The following is a 26,940-nucleotide window of genomic DNA, read 5'->3' as shown; positions in this document are numbered from 1 at the left end:
CTACCCGTCATGGATGGACTCTTTAATGAAGAAATATTACATATCCTAGCAGACCTTAAAGGAATTAATAGTGACACCCTATTCCTGTGTGATGTCAATCGCTTGCAAGGGGATCCCTCTGACAAAGGCTATCCTGATCGAGTCCGGCTTAAATATTATCGGCCATCGTATCTTGAATTTCGATCCTGCCAAAGGTAACATCCTGGACTGGATTGTTACACAAAATCTTAAGGCCCGGATTAATAATGTCACCCCCTGTATCTGGTCAGACCATTTCTTGATCAACTTTGATATCCATCTTCAAGCACCTCCATCCAAGTTTTCCAACACTCCTAAAAAGGGTCATTAATCGAACCCTGAAGAAAGTCTCAACTCCCGACCTCCAAGAAAGGATCACAAACATGTCCTCGACCTTGGAGACAGACTCCCCAGATGCACTAATTGAGACCTTCAACATAAAATTCACCTCGCTTCTGGATAAGCTTGCCCCTCTCAAATCGAGAGCCTTTCTGGAACAATCCCAACCATCAAATATGGTTTTCACCTGAACTTCGATCTCTAAAAATTAAAAAAAGAAGGGCAGACAGGCGTTGTCTTAAATGCCCCTCATCTGACAATAAAAACGCACGGAAGACTCTTGAGAAAGCCTCCAAGGATTTGATCACGGACTCAAACAAAGAACTTCTGAGATTATAGAGGTTAATAATAAACCAAAGAAACTGTTTGAGATACTAAAACTCCTCAAAAAGCCCAAAGCCCAATTGACGTCATTTACACCTTCCAATGCAGACTGCACTAGAATACAGAATGCCTTCCAAGAAAGAATACTCAAGGCTAGGGACAAAATTCAAAACCAGATCATTGTGCGCCTAAACTTACCAAGTATACCCCGTGAGGCCACTCCCGCCACTTCCCCCAATCCCTGTCCCCTTTTGAAGATTGCACTTCCTTTAGCTTTACCCAAGTGTCTAGCCTAGACCGGTTGTCCACATCAAGTACCATACGCCCGTCGGCTGGACCAAATAATGTAATCCCCCCCCCCAAAAATGATCCTAGACCATAAGGCTATTCTCTCCCCATTCCTGTCAAGATTTATCAATGCCTCCTTTCCTACACACTCAGTCCCTGACTACATTAAAAATGTTACTGTTGCTCCACTTTCTGATAATACATGCTGCAGGTACTCAGAGTTAAAGGACTCAATTAATGCAACAGAGTGGTTTTAGCCAGATTCAAGATCCTCAAAATAGGGTGAAAAATAAAGTATTGAAAAATGATGTATGTACAGTTGTTTGGTTGCACGCAAAATGTCATACAAAAGAATATCAACCAAATAGAAAGGAAAATGAAAAGGTCTTCATTTCCATAATCACCCAGTGCTAATTAGCACCCTATTTATGACCTCTCATGCTCGTAATGCAGTTTAAAACTCCTATTCTTTTTGGTTGAAGGGAACGCAGGATAGCACAGGGGTAACGCTGGTCTTGGAAGCAAAACCATGCAAAGCAACACAGGTTCGAATCCCGGATCCATGCTTAGAAACCAAACCCAGGTATGCTATTAGGTGCGTTATAAAAAAACAATTAAATAAATCAAATTAAATTGAACTAGTCTTGTTTAGCTATGAGGCTGGGTGGATAGCACATGGGATGAGCGCTCACATCTAGAATTGAGCAAGCCTGCACTTCCCAAGTTCGAATCCCAGCTGGCCCGACTCAGACCAGCATGCTTCAGAGTTTGATTTATTGAGGGGCATTAGATGGAGTAATAACAACAGCTGGCATTACAGTGCTTAGAAGAGAGTGCAATCCAGCATTAAGGGCTATAGAACATCTTGACATGTAACTGATCAGCAGAGAATTCCAAAAGGGCGCGATTGTCTGAAGGAGAAGGAAGATATGCAAGTGCTTGCAGGCAGGTTATCAGAAGCCCGGTTGGGGGGGGTGTCTTCTGGGGTCCAACTTACTTCAAAAAGGGGACACATGAGCCACAACTTACTGTCCTAAGTTCTTTTAATACAATATGGCATGTGTTATTGTGCATTTTTCTTTTTTTCTGCTTTTTACTGATGTTAAGGGTTAATTTTTTAACAAAATAAAACTATTAAAAATGTTTTTAAAAAGGCTTTAAAAATCAAACCGACTCTAACTCTGCTCAACACATACAGTGGCTCTGTAGACGGAATGGGAGTCGTTCTCCACACGATGGGGAAGGTTTTGGTGCTCTACACCACCTACACGTGCACATTCTTTTAGAAATAACGTTGTGCGCCCAAGTTAAGTTTTCGCATTTATGGCAGCATTGAATGAAAGCTCCATTTACAATGTCAGCAAAGAAGTGAACCATGCCTCGGGGTATCCTGGAATTCCAAAAATGACAGAGGTCGGATGTGCTGCTGGTAGCTGCATCCCAGACAGACCCAGAATAGGTAATTGGCTGCTGACAGAGGATGTCCATTAAAATGCTCCAGGAGAAGGAGACTAGCTGGGACTCGCAGCCGTGACACTACTGCCAAGAACACATTTCAACAGTAAAAGAATGCACAATGCTACTTCCCGTTACTCTTACTGCAAAACCTATAAGCAATCAGCTGTGAAGCTGGAACCAGGGCACATTTGCATTCTATTTGTTACTTGATGCAAAGCATGTTCATGAGCCACATCGGATGCCTTCAGAGTAAGGCTAATTAATGCTTCCATGTCACTGAAAACTCCCTCTCACAGTCCCAGGCTGTGCTGCTACTTAACTTTGAGTCCATTTTATTCAACTAAAGCGAGCAATGACTACACATCCCAGAATGCCAACCCAGAACCGTGGCACCATGCACCCAATGACATGGGGTTATCGGGGAAACGCATGAATATATATATAAATAAATAAAATATATATATATGTATATATATATTAAAAAAGAATGTCAAGGAAAGAAATTGTACAATACAATTATTCAAAGGCCAACTAAGTAATAGGCTATTACGCGCGTGCAAGCAGCAAATATGAGAGGAGTCCAACCCCAAGGCGGTGCAGGATCAAATATACCAACATCATGACGAGATTGTGTGCCAGTGCGCTATTATGATATTTATGAAAAATTCTCCAAGGTGAGTCAAACAGTCCGCATGATGGGGTAAGCGTACAAAAACAGCTACAGCTGTCACAGCTCAGTTTCTGTGGTGTCCGCCTGCACAGCGTGTCTAATGGGAGTAAAAGGTCTTACTGAAGCATGACTAGTCAATCTCCATACACTGTAGGGCTGAGCTCAGTGCATTATGTGCCTGCTAGTCCCCAACTCGCCAAAAAGTGCAAGTGCATCTTGGGATTAAACGTGCAAGAGTGGAAATAAGGTGTGAATGAATCTCGTTCCATGTGGGATTGTACAGTACTCACAATCACAATTTCAGTGCATATATAAAGTGCTAGTGCAACATTAAAAAGGCTATATTAGCCTCTTAGGACAAGTGTCCTAAATATCTCCCAATACTGTGCAGCAGGCCTACTAAAACTGAGCACCTTGATCCTGGAATATCAATTTCGTGGGCAACAGGTTCCAATGAACGTGTAACTAAACATGTGAAATGTCGCAGTTAGCTCAATCTAAAAGTGCAGAATAATACATGTACATGATATATAAAAAGATGCATAAAGACAAGATTGAAAAGAGTTATGTGTCCAAAATCAGTGCATTGTAGGCTAAAAACTATATACATCTAGCCTGTACACCAAGGTTTATTTTAGAGACACGAAAGAAGGGGTGTATGGAGATTGACTAGTCATGCTTCAGTAAGACCTTTAACTCCCATTAGACACAGGCTGACATCACCGTGTAGAATTCTTTCTCTCAAGGTGAGGCAACAAATATAATAGCGCACTGGCGCACAATCTCGTCATGATGTTGGTATATTTGATCCCGCACCGCCTTGGGGTTGGACTCCTCTCATATTTGCTGCCCGCGTGCGCGTAATAGCCTATTACTTAGTTGGCCTTTGAATAATTGTATTGTACAACCTATTCATCTATGTCCCATTATATAATGGACACTTCAAGATGGTGGATCTACCGCCACACTGAACCATAGAGTTCGCTTTCACTCCATTCATACTAGCGATCACGTGATGTGTGAGTGGCAGTTGGGAGGAGCCCACCACACGGCCCGCAAGGCTATTTAAAAACGAGATAACAATAGTTGGGAACAACTACAAGCCTGAGGAAGCTTGCGAGTCGAGCGGATACGCGTGGCGTCTTTTCCACCCGTTGTGGTGAGTGCTGCTTCATGCCTGGTCTGACCAGGTACTGTTATGTATGCTTTTTTTTCAATATTTGCACTACTTGTAATTAATAAAGAAAAAATAATTTTTAAACTCAACAATTGTTTGTGAGTGCTTGGGCAAAGTTTTGGCCAAAGGTGGAGGTACCGTGCATCTGCCACTCTGCATCTTTCCTTGACATTCTTTTTGAAACTACTAGAGCTTAGCCCGCTCTAGCCCAACAGCAGCAGCTCAACAATGAGGCAGAACACAGTCTAGGGGCTAAAACCGTTTTCCAAGAATATAATATATATATGGGATACATTACTCACCGTAATCGTATTTCTGATGCTTGTATCTGCTTAGATTCACATGCTGTGCATAGGCCGACATCTAGTGGAAGCTGCGGAGTATTACAGTTTGTTTTTCGAAAGTCGAAAATGGGCGTCGACACAGGCGTGCCAGTAATACTATCCCTAGTGTGACGTCCACTGTACCCAAGATACCTCACGCGTCTAGGATCCTCAGATTGTATTTTTTCTGACATGAGGAAGCATGAGGAGTAGCGTGAGTACAGATAATCCAAGCAGATAGACAGAAAGGTAAGACTACAAGCAATCATGCGCCTTCTCTCGGAGGGGAGGAAGGGTGGGTCGCATGTGAATCTAAGCAGATACAAGCATCAGAAATACGATTACGGTGAGTAATGTATCCCTTCTGAGGCTTGTGGAATCTGCTTAGATCACATGCTGTGCATAGATTAGCGAGCAGTACCAGAAGACGGAGGTGGGATGTGAGAAGGGTCATGAGCAAACAGGTGTCTTAGAACCGCTTGTCCCACTTGTGTATCTGTCTTGGAATGAGTGTCAATGCAGTAATGCTGAGTAAAAGTGTGAATAGAGCTCCAAGTAGCTGCTTTGCAAATGGTGTCGAGGGGAACATTTGCAATGAAAGCCAGAGTGGCACCAATGCCTCTAGTAGAGTGGGCCCTTGGCGTAAAAGGCAGAGTCTTTTCAGAAAGAGAGTAACACAGCTGTATACAGTTGATAATCCACTTCGAGATAGCGCCCTTAGAGACGCGATCCCCCTCTCTGCCTGTAGCTACGGAGACAAACAGTTGATCTGTTTTCCTTAGCGGTCTGGTTTTATTTACATAGTATAGGACCGCCCTACGCACATCTAGGGTGTGTAGTTTCACCTCAGCCGAGCTTTGCGGGTTTTGGAAGAAAGCCGGAAGCTCGATGGACTGGTTTACATGGAACTTGGATATGAATTTAGGTGAGAACCTAGGGTGTGTGCGTAAAACCAGTTTGTCCTTGTGGATAGTAAAGAAAGGATCCTGCACTGACAGAGCCTGAATTTCACTGACCCTTCTTATGGAGGTAATGGCTACTAAGAAGGCCGTTTTATAAGTCAGGTGTTTGAGACTACTTTTATGCATGGGTTCGAATGGGGGTCCCATGAGCTTAGCTAGCACCACGTTGAGGTCCCATCCTGGCGGTGGGTTCGAAATAGGAGGGTGAAGTCTCTTTACTCCTTCCATGAAGGCTTTAACCACTGGTACTTTCCACCACGAGACCTTGTCATGGGATGTGGTGTAAGCCGAGAGGGCTGCCAGGTGTACTTTCAGCGAGTTAAAAACCAACCCTGCATCCAGCAGGTGGAGCATGTATGTCACAACGTTGGAAGGAGTGCAATCAACCGGGTTGATTTGTTTATTCTGGCACCAGATAACGAATCTTTTCCACTTATCAAAGTAACAGTGCCTTGTATTTGGTTTCCTGGACTCCTTTAGAATGTCCATACACCTCTGTGGTAATTTGAGATGTCCAAACTCTATGACTTCAGGAGCCATGCTGCTAGGTTCATAGAGTTGGGTTCCTGATGCACTGTTTGGCCCTGTTGCTGGGACAGTAGGTTGTACCAGGCTGGGAGTCTGATGGGCTCGCACACCGCCATCCTGCGTAGGTGTGGAAACCATGGTTGTCTCGCCCACATGGGAGCAACTAGGATGAGCGTCATCGATTCCTTGTTCATTTTGTACACCACCTTCCTGATGAGGAGTTGGTGGAAAAGCGTACGCAAACATCCCTGACCAGTTCATCCACAGGGCATTCCCTTGGGAGTCCGGCTGGGGGAACCTGGATGCAAATCCTGGGCATTGTTTGTTTTCGCTTGTGGCGAATAGGTCTATAGTGGGGAAACCCCACTGAGAGAAGAGATCTTCTACTACGTTTCTGTGAAGGACCCATTCGTGTTCTTCTGGGAGGGAGTCTCTGCTTAGAGCATCCGCTAGGGAATTGAGCTCCCCTGGAACATGTTGTGATGACAGGAAGATGTTCCGTCTGAGTGCCCATATCCATATTTTCTGGGCAAGCTTGGACAGATTTGGCGAACGAGTCCCCCCTTGCTTGTTCAGATAGAACATGGCTGTCGTGCTGTCCGTCCTGATCTGCACCGACAAGTTCAGTAGATGGGGCTCGAACGCCTTTAGCGCTCGGAATACTGCCAGAAGCTCTAGCAGATTGATGTGGTTCTTGGCTACTGAGTGAGACCAGAGACCCTGAGCTGTGTGGTGGAGATGGTGAGCTCCCCACCCAGTCAGGCATGCATCTGTAGTCACCACGGCTTGTACTTCGGGATCGTAAAAGGGTTTCCCCTTTGCGAGATTCTCTCTTGTCCACCAGTGTAGGCTCTGAACGAGTGTTGGCGAAACGACCACTAGATCGTCCCACTGACCACTTGCCTGAGACCACTGTTTCGCCAACCATTCCTGCATGGGACGCATGCGCAGACGCGCGTGGGGGACCAGGTAAATGCATGACGCCATCATGCCCAGTAACCGCATAGCTTTGCGTACTGTTATCTGTTGACCTGACTGATAATGCGGAATTTGCCGAAGTATATTCCGAATTCTCTCTTCCGAAGGGAAGGTCAATCCTTTCTGAGTATCTAGGATAGCTCCTAGAAACTGTTTTGAGGTGCTTGGCACCAGACTTGACTTTTTCTCGTTGATAGAGAAGCCTAATTCGTGGAGGAGGTCGATAGTCCTCTGAATGTTTGACCTGCAAATTCCTGGGGTTTCTCCCGTTATGAGCCAGTCGTCCAGATAAGGGTACACCGGGATTGCCTCCCTGCGTAGGTGTGCAGCTGCCACCGCCAGTACCTTGGTGAATACCCTTGGTGCTGAAGCTATCCCGAAGGGCAGTACCTTGAATTGGTAGTGGCGACTGTCCACCTTGAAGCGCAAGTACTTTCTGTGCGCTGGGAGCATGGAAATATGAAAATAAGCATCTTTCATATCTAAGGTTGCTATGTAATCCCCCTTTTTTAGGAGGGGGATTACCTCTTGTAGCGTGGTCATACGGAATTTTTGGGGCTTGACATACTTGTTGGCAGGCCGTAAGTCCAATACTGGGCGCATTGTCAAATCTTTCTTTGGCACAAGGAAGTAAGTTGAATAGATACCCTTGTTTACCTGGTGTCCTGGGACGAGTTCTATCGCGTCCTTTTCTAGCAGAATGGCGATCTCCTCGAGAAGGATCCTTTGATGCTCTAGGGAGTGCACTCTTTGTCGTGGAGGATGGTTCCGGGGACGCTGCAGTAGTTCTATACAATATCCTGCGGATACTGTTGACAGCACCCATCTGTCTGAGGTGATCCCTTCCCAAGCTTGGGTGAAGGTGGAAATGCGTCCCCCTACTGGGGTTGCGTGACAAGGGACCCTGAACTGAGCGTCACTGTTTTGGTGGAGGCGTGCCACCTCCCTTGTTGGGGCTGCCTCTGCCTCTTCCACGACCTCTCTTGTTACCCCTGCCGTAACTCTGGGTAGACTGCTGGTTGTTATTCCATTGTGTACCCTGTCCCTGGGCATAGTTGCCTCTTTGTGAATTTTGGCCGCGTGGGCGACGAAAATTACTGTTCCCCCTCTGGTTAGGGGGTTTGTTGGTAAGCTGGCCAAGGGATTTGAGAGTCTCATATTCATCTTTGGCATTTGTAAGTGCGTCTTCGACCGCTTTCCCAAACAATAGGTCGGGTTCCACTGGCTTGTCTATTAAAGAAGCCTGGGTTTCTGTCTTGAATCCCGACTGCCGTAACCACGCATGTCTCTTGATAACAGTACCTTCTGCTATCAATCTCCCTGCGTTGTCAGCGGCGTCGAAAGTTGCTTTTAAAATGCAACCAGACACGGCTCTCCCCTCTGCCGAGATTCGAGCCAGCTGGCCCTTAAACGGTTCTGGAGCAGAGGCAATGAGCGCCGCGACTTCTTCCCATTGATGGCAATTGTAACTAGCCAACAGGGTGGTGGAATTCGCAATCCTTGCTTGGTAGGCGGACGTTGAGGCTACCTTCCTGCCAAACCCGTAAAGTTTTTTGCTCTCCTTGTCGGGAGGAGCTTCTGATGAAGAGAAGGGCGTGCCAGCCCTTTTTCTAGTGTTGGTAACCACTAGGGAATCTGGTTTAAGATGTCCCCTTATATACAGAGGGTCAGACTGGGCTGCCCGGAAAATCTTTTCAATTCTGGGGTTGACAGCTCTGGTGAGGTTAGGATTCACCAGGGAAGGATCTATTCTTCGTAGGATGGATTTGAGGATAGGGATGGTCTGAGCGACCGGTCTCCTTTCTCCTACAAACTCCTCCGCGAAGTCCCTTTCCTCCTGTACACCGTGGGTGTCGATGTGGAAATGTTCCGCTGCTCGAGCGAGAACCTCGTTAAGGAGGGGCTGGTTATCAACTGGAGAGTCAGTAACTGGGGCTTCGCTTTGTACTGGGGAATCTACTCTGTAAATTTCCTGCTCATTTTCTCCCTCCTCCAGGTCCTCATCCTCTGCATAGTAATCTGTCCCGGTTTGTTCTTCCATAATTTCAAACTCCTGGTCCTCTTCAGGGAAAACTTGTCCCTGGTAACTGGGGAGTGGAGTAGAATATGGAGTGGAGTAAGGCTGAACCTCGAAGGGTTCAGGTCTTTCGAACCGGGGCTTTTTACTTAGCGGGATAGGATCGGAGGAGCCTGAGGGTGTGGCCCCTTGAGGGTTATATGAAAGAAAATGTTCTGGGTTCTTATCATAAAAATCAGCCAAGGAAGACATCCTAGACATAACCCTGTCTATGTCTTCACTGGACCATTCCCTGGAACAGGGTATTACTTTAGTAGGTGATGATTTATGGGACTTTTCAAGGGTAGACTTGTGTTTGCTTGTCTGCCTAGGGTGAGAGGATGGCTTTACAGGAGTGGAAGGCTGTGCTTTCCGCTGTTTCCCCCCCTCCCCGTGCGTGGAAAAATGTTTTCCCTGTCCCTTGGAGGCCCCAGAGACTTTCGACGCCTGGCGCCGAGGGTCTGGAGAGGTATCTGTGTGCTTTCGTGGGGCCTCACTGGTGTTAACCGCGGTCTCGGTATCTTGGAGCGCGGCCTGGGGGTGGAAGTCGTCTTCGTCTCCCGACGATCGAACTTCCGTTAATGTGTGTAGCGAGGCACTCTTGGCAAGAGTGGATGATTGCCTTGCGTCGTGAGGTGATCTCGATCGAGAGCGCCCAGAGGACACCGAGTCGGACCGTTCTTTTTGTGCCTCTTTCCGGGAAGTCGACGTCGTCGAGGTCCGGTTGGTCTTAGTGTGTTTAGTGTGTGTTAGGTGTGTAGCGCTTGCGTCGCCGGGGGTCTTCCCCATAGCCGCCCTGCCGGACGACCTTCCGAGGTCGGGGACCTGCGCTCGCCGGCTGTCTTTCGACGCCGTAATGCCCTCGCCGTCCGAAAGTACGGCGTCGCTGCCATCGCTGAAGGCGCCCTCCGCTGCCATGGCCTCCTGCCTGGCGTGGTGGGCCCAACGCTTTGTCGAACGGTCCTTAAGTGTCTTAGGTTTAAACCTACTACACGCTCTGCAGTACGCTTCGGGGTGATCCCTCGGCAAGCAGAGGTTGCACGTGGCGTGCCTGTCGACCCAAGGGTATTTGCGATTGCACTTGGGGCAGAATTGAAAAGGGGTACCCTCCATACGCACCTTAAGGCAGCGGGCTGCTAAGTGTAGGAATATATAAAATGTAACTATATATCAAGAGTGAAGAGTATGTACCACCCCCCACTCTCCCTACTTGTAAGGGCTGAGGCCAGCGGCCTACTAGGCCCGGGCCGAGGCCAGCGGCCTTCCGAGGCCCAGATCCGTCGTGCAGCAGTCGACGGTCGATGACTTCTCCAGCCGTCGTCGAGGTCGAGGGTCGACGTTGGGGTGGGGAAGGGAATGAATAAGAATTATAATTATAATAACAGCAAAAGTATGGCTAAGGCCAGGGAACTCCGCAAGATGCTTCCGACCAGTATGGCGGAAAAAAACAATCTGAGGATCCTAGACGCGTGAGGGATCTTGGGTACAGTGGACGTCACACTAGGGATAGTATTACTGGCACGCCTGTGTCGACGCCCATTTTCGACTTTCGAAAAACAAACTGTAATACTCCGCAGCTTCCACTAGATGTCGGCCTATGCACAGCATGTGATCTAAGCAGATTCCACAAGCCTCAGAAATATATATATATATATATATATATATATATATATATATTGCACGTGACTTGATCCTGTCAAGACAACTCGGAGTAAAATATTCTCCACTTTAAATTTCCAATACATCGGTCTCGAGCAGATGTCAAACTGTGGGGGAGGTGCAGCCTCATTCCTGGGGGAGGAGAGAGAGCCTGAAATAAAAAATAAAAAAGTCATCATTTTATTTTTAAAGGGAGGAAAGAAGAAGATGGCGTGGGAAGGGATATGCACGTTTGTGCATATCCCAACCTACCATGGTCCCTGCTGCATATGCTCAGTGTGATGGGGCCAGGTTCAAGATCAGTGGGAGTGGCTGACCCAGGAAATGGCCACCCTGGAAGCACCCTCTTTATCCCTTTCCTGAGAGCGCTTCCAAGGTGTTTGAATCCAGTTGCAGGAACGAAACAGGATTGGGATTATGCGAGATAAGGAGGGGGGGCCCTGGAGTTGTTTGTGGAAACGGTCAGGGCGGGGGGGACTTTTATGAGTGGGTGGTGAAGCCCTGGGTTTGTTTTTGGAGTGGGTATGGGGGACCTGGGGTTATTTTTGTGATGGGTGGGGGAACCATTGGGTTATTTTGGGAGCAGGTAGGGCCCTGGGATTGTTTTTGGAACGGGTGGGGGAGCCCTGGGGCTGTTTTTGGAGAGGGTGCTGGGCCCTGGGACTATGCAATGTGTGGGTTAGGGGGAGCCCAGGAACTATGCAGGGAGTGGGGTAGGGAGGAGTGGGGCAGGAGGGAGTCCAGGGCAGGGGTGGCTCATCCACAATGGGCGAGGGGGAATTAACACAGTGGCCCCCTCACCCATTATGGAGGAGCCAGCCCAGTGAAATACTGAGCGCTCCCTCTGCTGCTTTTTCCAGCAGAGGGAGTGCTCCTGGGCTGGCTGAACTGTCAAAGGGAAACTGTTTCCCTTTGACAGTTCAGTTCCCCAGCATGCTCAATGATCCATGCAAGGCTGGGGGTGTTTTGCTTCACCAGCCTTGCATAACTCATTGAAAATGCTGGCTGGGGAACTGCATATCTGTATGTGCGCGAAGGAGCCCCTGTCCTCGCACATACAGACACAGCAGGCTGGAGCGTGGCGTTTCAATACCCATGCACAGGCCTCCCAATTACTGTTCATGATGCAGGAGCTGGAGCGCTGGGAGGAAACTTCATGTTCCTTTATTTTTTATTTAAATGTGTATGGATGCATGAATCCTTGTGTTATGAATGAGTGGATGATGGTTGCTTGCTGTGCGAGTGTTGGTCCGTGGAGCTGATTTTGGTGAGTGGGGGGGGGGGTGGAGGGTTGTACAACAAAGGCATTTTAATAATTATTTTGTTGCACAATCCCACTACCCACCTGCCAAAATTAGCTCTACTCCTGAGGTGCTGTGGAGCCCAGGGGACAGGGATGATATTTATTCATTGTACATCTGTCAGATGTCCAATAAAATAAATAACATGTTTTCCCCCTCAGCCCCCCCAGAACCTTGCTTACAGACATAATCACTTTGATTGTGTGTGTCTGTTAGGCACTGTGAAGCCCAGGGCAAAGGGATGGTATAGTTTTACTGGACATCCATCGTAGCCACATCAAATAAAAGAAAAAAAAAAAAACAATGCCCACCTCCAGCGCCATTTTTTTTTTAAGTATGCTCTAAAATGCTACATTTTAACCCATTCATTTAAAACATTTCCCGGGGGGAGAAGCCCCATCCCCTCCCAGGGACTGTACTGGTAGTAGGGTGCAGTGACAGCGTGCGATAGTCCATAGCCATTTGAACGTACTGTCCATTTGGCATTTAAATGGAGGGGAGGGGAAGGCCCGGTCTGCCCACATTTTGCTGATGCAGGGCATTCACCAACTGAGCTACAAGTGGCCACGATCTGCTCAAAATCCATCCCAAAATCATGCAGGTCTTCTTTCAGAACGATGTCGGAGTGAACCATTGACATGCCCCAATAATAGTCTGGCAATACTGCTTGTGGGAGAGATACCATTTTCCAAGGTTGAAACATTGGAGTATACACTTTTAAACTACCTGCAACACCCCCCTCTGGCCCCTCGTGTGTGTTACCTATGGACTCAAGCTTCTGCTTCCAGAGGACACTGAATCTGGCACAAAAGCATCTAGTGTTGATTGGCCTCCCATATAAGGAGGATGCGGCCCAACAGTTTGGAATAAATTTGCCCTGACTTGGTAATTACTTCATCTTCCATTTCCAAAGCAAAGATGAGTTGAACATGATGGAATGCCTATTCCTGGGGTTATCCGTTCCCACAAGAATTGCCATCAAAGTTTTGATATTCGCACCACGAAACAAGTAACTCAAAAAGAACATGTTCCTCTCTTGGAAACAGCTTAGCAAAATGTTGTCCAAAAATCATGGGTCCATTTAATTTCTCGAGATAGTCTCTCTAATACGGATACAGGCCCCCCTCATGAGCTCTTCTCTCAACCTAGTCGCAGATCTAGTGTGCAGCCGGTTCTTTTGCCAACATCACAAAGGGATATGGCACTGCACTCACGTTTTCCAAAACTGTGAGGAAAGCATCACCCTCACTTCTTACTGATGATATCGAAGTCTTCGGTCAGTGATATAGTGTCCCTGAGTACCCTCCTCCAGGGATACAGTGTCTCGAGTACTCCTCTAGGGAAGGAATGTCCTGACCACCCCTCCTCCAGGGACATCGTGTTCCAACTCACATGCTCACTCTTCAGGGACAGTGCCCAGCTCAATGTTCGGCAATTCCATGTCTGGCAAGGACATCCGGCTTTTCAGCCTCCCAAGTTTTTCCCCGTAAACATGGCGCCAGAAAAATTAAAAGAAATAAATAAATTAAACAAATCCCTTCTTATTGTCGAAACAAAAAAAGAAACCAAAAATATGAACCCCCAAAAGCAAAAAAAATATAAATCAAAAAGTGATTTTTTTGGCGAGAATCTAACCACTCCCCTGTTCAAGGAGCCCATACCTGAAGTGCTCATCATAGAGAACTACCAAGTGAGCGAAGATGTTGCTGAACAATCAGCGCCCCTCGATCAATCTCCTTCTGCTCTCCCTCCATCGTTACATCCGGCACGAAACCAAGGTAAGATTCACGATAATAAATACAACGTGGATCATTTTAATAAGTGCATATTGAATATCATTCACAAGCATGGTGAATCACAAATGGATAACAAAGAATTATTGAATGTATTTGTTTATTCAACACGCACACTGCCAGTTACAGAGAGTATCCATCAGAGCTTGCACGGTCATCAACCTCCAGATAATAGGTAGATTAACAATAACAAATTTCAGCCTGTCACAACTTTTGGCAAACTCTGAATGGTTTTTTGGAGTTTTTACTGTATCGGCAGCAGCACTAAGGTTCCAATTCTGAGGCTGATCAGAATATTTACAAAAAGGAGTCTTGTCTAACTGATAAATGAGAAAGGTCATTTGAATTACTTGTTACAAGAAAGCAAAAACTCAAAACCTATAGATCGCACAAAGAAGGGTTCCTCTGTTCCTTATCTTTACAACTCCAGATAATAAACCCAGACAAACATTTTGCGTGAACACTGATTTGGACTTTTATATGTTCAAAACACTAGAGCAAAGATGGGCAACATTGTCCAGTAATGAGGGGGCACATGATATTCCTACAATGCAAGGCACTCAATACATTGCTCAGAACGCACCAACACAACAACACTATGAAGTGTCTACCGAAGTCTTAACAGAAAGAAGTAGGAATCATCAGAATAATAATGTCCCCATTAATCAAGTGACAATGCAGACTCACTCTAATCAAGCAACTGCTGTGACGTTAATGCCAATTAGCGAACATAGGAATGGGAATCAGAGCGTAAATCCATTACTGAACACAGATACCCTTTTGGTAACAATGTAAACAGGATGATTTGTCGAATTTGCTGGCCTGCACAAAAAGGCATCAGCCAGCAAATCTACAAATCATGCTTGATCCCTGCCACCCTGCATCATTGAACTGAAACACATACGTTACGGCCAGATCTACATTACAAACTTGCCTTGATAAAGAACCTACGGGTTCGAAACACGTGTCGGCTGACCACCGTTTAGACTACATATCTATTTGAACATTAAAAAAACAACACCTTGAAACACTGCTTTCAGCGTGCAAATCTTTGTAGTCACAAGATCCAATGAAACCTTATTGTGGCAAGGTAGCCAGGATCTCTTAATATTTTCCTTACCAAAGGTGTTGGGTTCACCTCTTCCTCCCTGTGACCTTGCACAGTACCATCTAAACCAGCGGATCAAATATTAGGCTTAGCACAAGAGTGTTCGATCCTAGAGCCCACTGTTCTCCGACTTGTTAAAGGAGTAGGTACAGTTTTAAAAAATGTAACGCTTTTATCTGCAATTAAAAGGCAAGCAATCAAACAAAAGGCTAGTTAGTGTTTTTAGCATTGATTGATTATAAACAGGCTTTTGATTCAGTCTCTAGAGAAATGTTATGGATAAAACTTTTACAAGCCAATGCACTTATTTAACATATTTAATTTATCAACTTTATTCAAATACATCAGTAAGAATCAAGGTAACAATTAATGGACTTATCAAAAGCAATACCGACTTATGCGGGCCTCAAGCAAGGCTGAGTCTTTGCATCTACACTATTTCACTTTTATATCAAAGCCATAAATACAGCTTTCGAAGCCGTTCGATCTTTTCTGCCAAAACGAGGTCAAAAAGAAATATCCTGGCTACTCTACGGCGATGACTTAGTCATCCTTGACAGGACCCCCATTGGACTCCAGAGAAAATTAGCAGCCATAACTACGTATGCTCAGAGCAATTCCCTAATAATTAATGTTCAGAAATCAAATGTCTTAGTCTTCCATCACCACATGCCCAAATCAGGCTACACGTTTTATTGGTTTCTGGTAGGAAGTCCACTTAATCAAGTTATGCAATACAAATACCTTGGGACCAATTTAAACAGGCACTCATCTGATCAACCTTACATAAATGAGCTTAAGTGCAGATTTAGCTCTTAGCAACCCAGGCTAGGGCAATTCAAAATAAATATGGATACATCTAAATCCAGCACTGATGTTTTATAATCATAAAGTAGTCCCAATAATTACATACGGGGCCCAAACACAAATACAGCATAACTGGCCAAGTCGGGACTTATTAGAGGGATGTTATTGGAAGACTGTTCTTTCATTACCACTGAGCATACCAATCACCATGATGAGATTTGAACTGGGCCTCTCCTCACTTGCAGCAAGTGTATATTGGCAACTGCTGTCTTCTTACAGGAAATGCATAATACTGCCACCTACTTCGCAGAACTTGCTTAATTTATTATAAAACTCTATTAACATCTCCAACAGCTGGCTCAATGCAACCATGGAAGACAATGTGCATGTCAATCTTAGAAGCAGCAGACATTACCCTGGAACTTTTAATTGAAAATCCAGATAAAGCTACATTAAGACTATGGTAGTGGGATTGGCGATGTACATGTGAAGCATGTGATACATACAAAATCCTTTCGGGAACAGTCCCTTCACTCCGAAACCAATGCATAAACCTGCACATTACCTCCTCAAATTCCCAGATCCGGTCTATGCCACCTCGATTCTATTGCTTCGATTAAACCTTTGGCCAACCAGAACCAGAGTAGCCGTCTACAAGAAAACAATTGTAGAGACTACTTGTAGGTTTTGCAAAGTGATGGACCAACAAGAAACTTTGCAACATCTGATCATACAATGTTCGGCTTTAAGAGATCCTTGGAAAGCAGTCTTCTTCTCAGAATTTGTACAACGGACTAAAGAAGAAATGTGGACAAGGATATTCAATGCGACCAACTGTACAGTTTCTTCAAAGTCTAAAATGATCAACTGACTGTTCTGATATTTTATCTAACACAAGATGAATTTAGAGGAGAACGGATTCATAATTTATATTAACTGGTATGATAAGAATGTGATTAATTGTATTGAATATCCATTTCAATGGGTTGTACGCAAAGCCTTCTTAAATGATGTTTTATTAATTACTCGTTTTAAATAGAAGATTTCAAAACCCAACTCATGAAAGCAATAGATATCCGGTGCACTGCCCCATTGAATGGGTAGCATGATTGTATAAAACCGAGAACAAGTGGGAAAAAACAAAATCTAAATTGCGGAATTTTAAATTGTTTTTTGCCATTGATTTTATATGACCAGTTTTAGCAATGGCTGACCCAACAGACAATTAACTAACATCGAAATAAGGGAAGTTCACATTTTTTCTATCGATGAATTCATACTGGAATAAGGGAAGTGAAAACGGATTTTATCTAGCTAGAATTTTAATTGCTTTTTATCACCTGAGATACCAGTCCGAAATTGTTTTGATGCATATATGTAAACGGAGGGTGACAATGTGAGCCTAAGAAACATGAATTATGCAAAAGCCTGGCCCAGAAAACTGAATCTAACACAGTGAATGAGGAGTTAACTCGGAATGATATTGAAATGTCAACTAAAACTATTTTATATGAAATAAAATAAATAACACTTCATCACAGCTGGAAGCTAAAACACAAGATCAGGAAGGTATTGTGAACTGAAAGTAGACGCTTCACGTCACAACTTATGCTGTTCTCAAGCTAGTTTTTTTGTTCGGTTAACAAGACCCTGGTATGCAGACTTTGGGGAACTGCAGAGTTCCCTCTTGGGTTTTGCACGTGGGCCACATACACCTGACATCGTCACACAATTAAACGTGCCCATGATCACAGCAAGACTCACACTGATGCTTGTAGCGAGATGCATATGCAGCAAAAGTGAGGCTGTGTCATGTTCTTGAAGCCTGGTTGTTTCTCCTATAAGACTATTCGAGGTCTCTACCCAAGGTTCTGCCAGCAAAGAAAGCCGAGTGGGTGCCATAATGGCCCTAAAAGCTTCGAAACTGATCTAGTACCCAGGGCGGGTGCACCAAAATGGCACTGAAACTGGCGAGATACAAATCTTTGCATTGACCCAGAATAGTAAATGCAAGTATATATAATGGCAATTGGTTACATGCCACCTGCATGCGAAATGTTTCACTGGGCCAGGGAGGCAAGGGAGTGGAGGTGGGCAGGGGTAGGTGGAGGCGTCATGAAGAGGAATAACAGAATGGAGAGGATATGGAGGCTGGCGGGGTAGACAAGCGTGACGGGTAAGTCACTGCAGCATCACGGGTGCAAGCTCGGCAAATCCACCGATAATATTGTACACAATCAAGAACGTTGCAATGAAGTTACTGCCACTCTGCCAGCAATGGGACAATTTAAAGGGGCTGTCAAATAGTATGTTCGCAGAGAGCCCTGAAGAATACAAGCGATATAAGTGACAGACCTTATTCAACAAGAGGTGTTCTGCATCTAGTGAAAACAAGTGTCACAGGTTTGCTTAGCCAGGAAAGGTAGGCCAAAGGGAACACTGTTATTGCATTGACTTGGTATGGCAAATTGCGTTTATGATAGGATGTATTGTATTTGGTTATTTATATAGCGAGCGTTCTTTCCCCATTTGTATGGCCTCAATGAGCTTTGTGGTTGGTACGCCCCGGTGACCGTAGTCAATGCGCTGGAGGTTCTAAGAGTTTATATGATATATGGCATTTATAACTCGCATAAACATAAGAGTTTCTACTTACCACTCGGAGCTGTAGTAACAATGTTATTCACGATCACTGTAGCCACTCAACCTCATTTTACTCTCAGAAAATTGACCAAGAAATAATCACATGCTACTTAGACCCCCCCAGATACCCCCCTACAGTGGCATTTGGGAGCTCCCCCGAGGACACTCCCTAAAAACAAAATTCAATTCATATGAGTCTGCAAACAATGCATATCCACATGAGTCTTTCAATGGAAGTAGTTCTTTGGCTCCCTGAGGATGCCATTGAAAGTCCATGCAACATGAAATCGTCAAGAACGATACCCGTAGAAGCAGGCCCCCCCTCCCCCGATGAAAGCCCACATGACCAATTCCCAGGCCATCCATCAAGAGAAGTGCACTTAATCCTTGGAAGTACAGTGCCACACTCACAGAACCCCCAATGCCTACCCATAAAACCACAGCGAAATGTGTCCCTCGACACAAAGTGGTGGCTTTCAGGCAGTGCCATTCTCAACTTGGACCGTGATATGCGGGGTGCCAGCAGAGTGCAGCGGTAACTGAACGATAGCCAGGGGTTTTCGAGTTATATATCCCATGAAACAAGCCCCATGGTAAAAACAAAGTGATAAAAATAAAAAGGAAAAAAACAAATGTTACATCAAAAGTTACGTAATCAGTGATAATGAAGAACGAAGTCAACATTTCGAAATTAACCCTTACATTGTAAAATGTATCAGCCCAAAAACCTTTTGTTTTAAAAGTAAAAATACTGTACAGGAACTGCCAATTCAGACACCACTAACTAATAAGTGGCAAGTGGAACATGTTGACCATCGATCTGCAGAGAAAAGACCAAATGTGCCGCCTTATTAACAAATTTAGGGAAAATCATAACAGAACTAATGAACTTGCCTGACAAACAGTCCCGCTAGATCTTGTATAAGTTGGCACTCATTAGAAACACTCTTTGAGAATGGCCTTTTTTCTGGTGTTGCCCCTCTGCTGGCTGCCAACGGTCCTGTTGCCAACCCACACTGATATTACACCCAGGATTGCCTGTAACCTTCCAACTTCTGTTTATCCAGCATCTCTCTGCTAGGGTGACCAGATTTTTTAAAAAAAGAAACCCGGACGGGCCATCGAAATAGAAGTAGGACTAGGGTAAATACTCAATACAACTTTAGTCCTACCTCTATGTCGCTGGCTTGTTTCGGGAGGGATATGGGGGAAGGGGGTTGTGCTAACATGCACACTCCTCTCATTGGAGGACAGTGGTGGGGAGGGGAAGGCAGAGGAAATGGGGGCGTGAGAAGCATTTCACGCCCCCATTCGCGCAAAAAGATTTGCACCGGGACCCGATTTTGGGATTTCAAAATCGGGTCCCGGCAAAAAAAAGGGACGATAGCCAAAACCCTGGACGGGGTTTATAAAATAAAAAAGGTCCCGGGACCCCGGGACGTCGGGTGATTTCCCCGGACTGTCCCAGGAAAACCCAGACGTCTGGTCACCCTACTCTCTGCCCACTTGTGTTATCAGGCTCATGAATAATAATGTGCCGGCCCAGGATGCAGACACCATGGCCAGTGCATGCTCTTGCTTGTCGATCCGTAAAAATAAAAAAAAATAAAAAAAAGAATCTGCAAAAACTAAAGCCCGATTTAGAAAGACCACTTTGAGCAGTTTTTTTCTTAATCAAATGGTCATACCCCTGCTGCACAAGAGTGCGCGCAGGGGCAGTCGGGCGCGTCCGACAAGGGAAGTTGTAGGAGCAAGGTAAGTGTGTTTTCTATGTTGTTCTTGTTTTTTGTGAGAGAGTGCATGACTGTAAGAGAGAGGCGGAATGTGTTAGGCTGGAAATGGGTGGTGGGTGATGCCAGTGGAGGGCTTGGGGGTGCAACTCCCTGATTTTCAGGAAATCCACGGGCAGAGGGTGGGTGTGGGTTCACCTTTGTGGAGGGAGGTTTAGATTGAAAATGTAATATTTCAGAATTTTAATGGCCACCTAAAATCGGTGAAAATAAATCTGTCTTTTGCATTCGGCTTTTAAAATGCAGAAATATCACCTAGAATCATTGCTGGTTAGGTGATTACGAGTGACAGTTAAAAGTTGCTAAAACACTACATCATATTCAACTAGAGTCTGAGCCAATACGTGTCAAGGCTCAGAAATAAGTGCTAGGCAGATCCCTGGTAAACACTGCCACAAATTAAACACTGGACCATTTCTGACCCCGTCATGTTTTTTTTCTTTAAGAGGGTCAGCCACAGTTTGCACTGCTGCTGTCACACTTACATTTCTATCTCACAAACAGGGATAGAAAGGCGTTTTTGTTCATAGTTCAGAGACTAGCACTTTACGGGTCCCTCACTGTGAAATGCACGCTCTGTACCCACTTGGGTGATGGAAGCCAGTCATATAATTAACTTGAGGACAAGCGCTGGAAGTGGTCTTGCAGGCCCATCTCCTGCACTGCCACATAGCCCCCAAGACACGCAGATGTCATCTTTGAGAATAAGGTAACCTGTGCATTTCTAAAACTAACGTAAATGAAAAAGGTTGAATCCTCGACTATGCATTTCTGTGAGTTATTGAGAATCCAACCCTATGTGAGTTTTCACTTAAGCAGCTCCCTTTCTCTCGTCTCAGGCTACATCCCAGATGCCTTCACCATCTTGCCTGCCTTCGATTTACATTCCTTACAATTTTTTAAATGCAAAGTGGAAAATACTGCGTTTCACGATCCTTGTAATGGTTCGTTTTGCTACAAGATGGCATTTTTGAGAAAATAGGCCATTTTACAGCTGCATTCTTAATTTGTATTACCTCTGTGTAAAGGGATTTGGTGTTCTTCATTTACTGTCGGAAAGTTGTAATGCGTTATTCGAATTAGTACCATGCAATATACTGGGGCATTCTGTTGCGACTTCTATAAAAAATAAAAACACCATAAAAATAAAAACACTGAAAATGTTATGAGCACGTCAAGAAGTGCCCCTTCACTCTAGCTGAAGCAGTAACAGGAATGGGACGCGATTTCCAGTAAACGCTTTCTTATGAGGAACTCCACTAACCAGAACGTTCTATTAACTGGCAGACTCCCCTGCTAGTAATAGTACGTTTTCTGGCTAATTGCCGGATAACATTGCTAGGAAGCCAGATGACCGAGGTTTCAGATGGCAGTGTGCCACTGAAGTGACGAGAGCCCAGGAAGGTTAGTTATGCAGCATTTCTGCTGTTTTATGGCTACACCCGGAAGGATAGCATGTGGTTACCTGGCATACAAGAATATCCAGATGACGCTTCTCAATGAAGATTCCTACACTAGTTTCTCCAGCATAACTCAGAATGCCTCAAACTCCTCCCTGGACAAATGGTAATAACATTACCAACCATTATTACAGCAACAAGTGTTTAGTTTTAGAGCACCAGGGGAACACTCGGGTGGTTATAGTACGCAGTATAAATGATCTAGAACATTAACTTAACATTGACTGCTGAACGCCATCTAGGACTACGAGAACAAACTTGAAATGTGACTGCCTTTCAGACTCATTGCAAATCAGTTAATCTTGCATGTAATTGGCTAATATCGGTTTCAAAGAGAGAGAGAGCACCGTTTACTGCATGTTCCCATTACCTTAAAAATCATCACAAAAGGGGTAAAACCATAATGTGTATCAGTTCTTATTATGGAACCCATAACATGGAACCCTGAAACATTTCCAGGAAACAGTTTAAATACAGCTTGGAGAAACAGAAGGAACTGGCGATGCAACAGGCCTCATTAGCAGGAAGCTTAAGTCTTTAAAAACCACCGGAAAGGGTCATTTGTAACATCCTATGAGCACGCTCCAAGTTGGGGCGAAACGCATCAGGCTGTGCGCTAGGATAGCATGATGAATAAAAAGCATTTGGGCTGAAGACATGTTGGCAATTCTGTGGTTCCTTCACGGCGGATCTTAAAAAACGTACCGATACCCTTCTTGACTAGTTCATCCCAACATACAAGAAACTTGAGAGGAGTGGTCTAGAACTGTACAAGTGCAAGAGAAAAAGGAGGAATGTTACAAAGAACTGTGTGGTAGTATGCGCTGTCTCCACTTCACATCTGAAAATCACTGAAGATTGAAACGATGGAGGCTTAGGAAACTTCAGGTTAAGCTAAAGGTGTGCTTCTTACCAGTCTTTAACTTGCAGGTAAGTAAGTTCTTCAAGAGGGGTAGGGGAAACATCTTCAGGAAAACACTTCACCATGCAACGTCGGGATCCGTCATCTACGGAACATTCAGCACTCCCGCACTACACTCAATGTGACGTCACAGATGCAATGCCCATCAAGCATCCAGCATGCGTAGAACACATCTAATGTCTCTTCAGTCTCCATTCTGGCGTGTGGATTCACAACACATTATGCGACCGCATTTTGTTAGGCAGCATTAGAGTTCCTTCTATCCAAGCCTTCGATCTGTCCCAATGCACTTTTATTGGCCACGCACGTTTTATCTGACAGTGATGAGCAGTCAGGGAGGTAAACCTGTGCTTGGCAGAGACCATGGAACTCCAATAGGACAGTGTCCACTCACGTATATTGAAGTGTTAACAAAAATGCAGAAATAAGGAGGACACTAGTGGTCCAGGGACCTCCAGATTCTGCCACACCATAGGAATCAGACAATGGAGGACAAGTCCACAGTGGATCAGTGAACAGGGCTGGGAGGAAAGAAAACAAAATGATGGATGTAGCATTTGTCAACTCCCAGAGTAATTAAATTAACCAAAAAAGCTGATTAGTGGATCAGGATTCATCTAGGCTCCTTTGTATTCCTGACCCTGGCTTTGTCAGATTGTCTCATCTTTGCTGCTTGTGCCCACTGAGGCCTACGGGCATGTGGCGCGTAATAAGAATTAAATAAACTGTGCAGAGACAAGAGTTGTAACAGAGTACCAGCAAATCACTGCAATAGTCTAAGGAAGACAGCCTGGGAAAAGCTAAGAGATGGAGAGAAAGGTGACCCAGAGTGATATGAAAGGGAAACCCTAATGACACAAGTAACTAGCACAACCCTACCTTCAGCTGAACTCTTATCCATCAAACTCCCATTATCTAACCCCCAAACTATCCTCCTCCACGTTATATACAGACCTCCAGGACCCCCCTCTTCCTTTGAAGAAGATATCTCTCTTTTTACTCACGACCAACATGAAACCTAAATCACAAATCATCATTATGGGCGACTTCAACTTTGGGCTTAATGACCCCATTGACAACCAGGCCTCCTCCAGTACAGGATCAATGCTCTAGATAAGGTGAGACAACTGGTGGTAGAGAGAAAAGGCTTACAGGCATTGATCAGTTTATTGGTGTAGGTGGTGGCTGAGATGGTGGAGTTTGTTTTTTTAGTGACAGGGTGGAGTCAAGGTACACACCTAGTGTTTTGACCTCTTTGGAGACTTTTATGATGTTGCCGTCAATGGTAAAGGATTGATACCTTTGGTCAAGTTTGTTGAGGCGAGCCTGGGAGCCTACGATAAGCAGTTCTGTCTTATCGTCATTGAGGCAGAGACTGTGTGTGGCCATCCAGGCTTGGATTTCTAGGTAGATTTCATTAAGCTTTGCAACATCCTCTTCATAGCTACCAGTGAGAGTGATGAGGACCTGGGTGTCATCTGCATAATTCGTGTAGCTGACACCCAGTTCGTCAAGACGGTCAAAGAGGAGCTTCGTGAAGATATTGTAAAGTGTGGGGGAGATGCAGGAGCCTTGGGGCACTCCACATGTGATTGGGATGGGGTCCACAGCCGCGGTGGGAGCGAAGACCCTAGTCAACCTGTCAGATAAAAACGACTGGATCCACTTCGTGGCATTCTGAGAGAATGCAGCAGCCGAGGAGAGGTTTTGAGTGAGGATCTGATGGTCAACCAGATCGAAGGCAGCAGAAAGATCCAACAAGAGCAGAATGGCCAATTTGCCCTTATCTTTGGCATCATCCATTTGGATTTTTAGATCCAAGAGGGCAGTTTCAGTCCCGTGCCTTGGTCTAAAGCCGGATTGTCGCAAGCCTAGGAGGTTGTCTTCCAAATGTTGTTGTATTTGGAGGTAGGCTACCCTGTCTAAGATTTTGAGGAGAAATGGGACTGTGGTAATGGGCCTGTAATTAGTGGGGACGTTGGGGTCTAGGTTGGGTTTTTTGAGCAAGGGTAGGACCCACGCTTCTTTAAGGTTATTGGGGACCACTGAGTTTTTGAAGGAAGCATTGATCAAAGAGGTGATGAGAGGAGCTACCTCATTAGCCCCGTCTTTGATGACGGAGGATGGACAAATGTCCCCTTTGCAGTTGGATGGTTTGAGACTGGCGATTATCTTGATTACTTCCTCTTCTGTGAATGGTGAGAAGTGGAAGGAAGGGCAATTCGGGGAGGTATGGTATGCATTGTCGACAACATACTTTGAAGTAATAAATACATTGAGGAGTTGTGTATTAAAGCCTCCAACGCTGCTGTCAGCAATTTGTGTCACTTTGAGGAATGTTCATGGAGCCCAGGTGTCAGTGGCAGTGTCAACCAGTCCTAAAGCCTCCTTAAGCAGTTGGGTTTTAGCAGTTTCCCAAGTTACCCCCGGTTTTACTCACCCTCAGTCTGGAGACATGCGTGCTCCATGTTTGAGAGGTGTATCTGCAAAGATCTTCTGCAGCGCGAGGATGTGTAAGCCCCAGTTGCACTTTGTATGAGGGTGCAGAGACGGTCCCAGCCGGAGAGAGTGTAAAGAAAGAGGATTATTTTAGGCGTTCTACTCCCTGGATGCCTCATCACTGAAGCCATAGTAACCAGCTCAATGCTTACTTTACAATCTCAACCCTATTAATATAAAACATACTAAATGCAGTACTTAAGTAGAGTGAAGTATGTTGTGAAGTTCCATGATATCTGTAGAACGTTTGTACAGAATTGTCCCATTACCACTTCCTAAAGACAACAGAACCTGCCAGCAATATGTCCAAAGTCTACTGCAAAAACATTGCATAGAAGTTGCACTGTGACAGTGCTCCTGCGCAGACACTACGCAGACCTGGGACTGGTCTTCCATTGACCATGTATTAGGAGAATGAATTAACAAACCGATCCGTTACTCAAAAAAGGTTCATTTCATTAATAATCCCATCGAAGTAGAAGTACATGTAGCAAATATAAATTCAGCAATTTTCCATTAACATATTAAGATATTAATAATCCTATGCATCCTAAAATGCACTTAAAAATATTGTATCGTTAATGTGAACCGACTCCTCTTGAAATATAAATGCCAACTCCAATATAAAAAGGTATTTAATCACAAAAATAAAAACAAAAACAGTTCATAATGTTAATGGCAGTCTTCTTGTCAAACGCAGTCACATCAATATATTAGGCCGAACCTTGGCTATGATGCATACGAACATAACATTCTACGCGTAAACAAATCAAACACATATTCTCAATCATTTAAGACAAAAATAATACTGAATTTGAATAATCTATTATAATAGCCTAAGCCGATCTAGTAAACAAATGTTAAAACTGTCCCGAGATGTTTCGAAGGAAACAAAGCCCATCCTCATTAAAACAAATTCTCAGATTTAAATCAGGGCAGATAGAAGAAAGTGACTTTTAGTTTTGATCACCACGCTGTAAAACTAAAAATTAAATCAAAGTCTATGTTAAACCACTTACCAGAAAGAGTGCTGATGTGGATGAGATTAAATCACAGTACTGCCTGGGTGATCCTGCTAAGTGCAGATATCTTGCTGTATTGGGAACGGAGGATAGTAGGTTATACGCACCAACACCACGCGCACCAAGGTAGTTCTCTAGTCTCACAGCTATGGGCTTAGTGTGTGCAGATCTTGCTGAATTGTTGAACGATGTGTACATTGTCTCGCAGGCTCTTCTGTGTCAACATTTAATTTCCATAAAAGTGGTCTTGTGACAAGGTAGACGCTGCAGAATGAGCACAAATAGAATATAGCCTAACGCTTAATGGGAGGGATTTAGTCAACACGACTGCAGCCTCTGCCAACTAATTACTCTGCTCCAGAAAAACAAGTGATTCAGAGAAATGTACCTGGGCTGGCAGCTGTGAGGGAGGCCTAGAACTCCATCGGACTGACTTACAACTAGCAGTCAATGAAGGAATGCCAAGATCCCCATTAAGCACAGCCATGATCGGATGCTTTGCATATCCACCTAAACACCTTTTCCCATTGCCATGTACACTGCAGCTCAAAAGGAGCTCTGCACTTCACAATGAAAGGGCTCCAGATAAATGGATGACCATCCAACTCTTAGCCAGACACTGTGCTTTAGAGAATGCCCACTATGCTCCTTTTCCAATTCTTATACAGAGGAACATTATTAACTTGCCACATTGAAGGAGTTCACTTACTTCGAATTCCTCGCTTCACTTTCTGTTCTGTTCCCAGGCCTATCCGAGTAGTGTTATCTGGACAGGTTGCATCCTTTTGATCCCTATCGGTTGCTGTTGCTCGTCT

The 26,940-nt window shown here is 44.8% G+C and overlaps 1 protein-coding gene across 3 annotated transcripts in view; it reads right to left on the bottom strand.

Moving 5' to 3' along the window:
* MYLK (myosin light chain kinase) overlaps positions 1-26,940 on the bottom strand; it is a 1,914,870-nt gene that overhangs the window by 1,461,769 nt on the left and 426,161 nt on the right. Inside the window, exon 1 of one of the 3 annotated variants that reach the window (XM_069616672.1) lies at positions 26,123-26,235. The exons of the other annotated variants lie outside the window; for them this stretch is intronic. The gene's annotated coding sequence lies outside the window, so the exon portion shown is untranslated. Of the gene's footprint in view, positions 1-26,122; positions 26,236-26,940 lie in introns of those variants that run through there. 3 annotated transcript variants of the gene reach the window in all.

This window comes from Ambystoma mexicanum, chromosome 9, assembly GCF_040938575.1.
Source record: "Ambystoma mexicanum isolate Mex_15411 chromosome 9, UKY_AmexF1_1, whole genome shotgun sequence".
Lineage (NCBI taxonomy): Eukaryota > Metazoa > Chordata > Amphibia > Caudata > Ambystomatidae > Ambystoma > Ambystoma mexicanum.
Note: the sequence above shows the minus strand (reverse complement) of the source record. Positions and strands in the feature narration are given on the sequence as shown.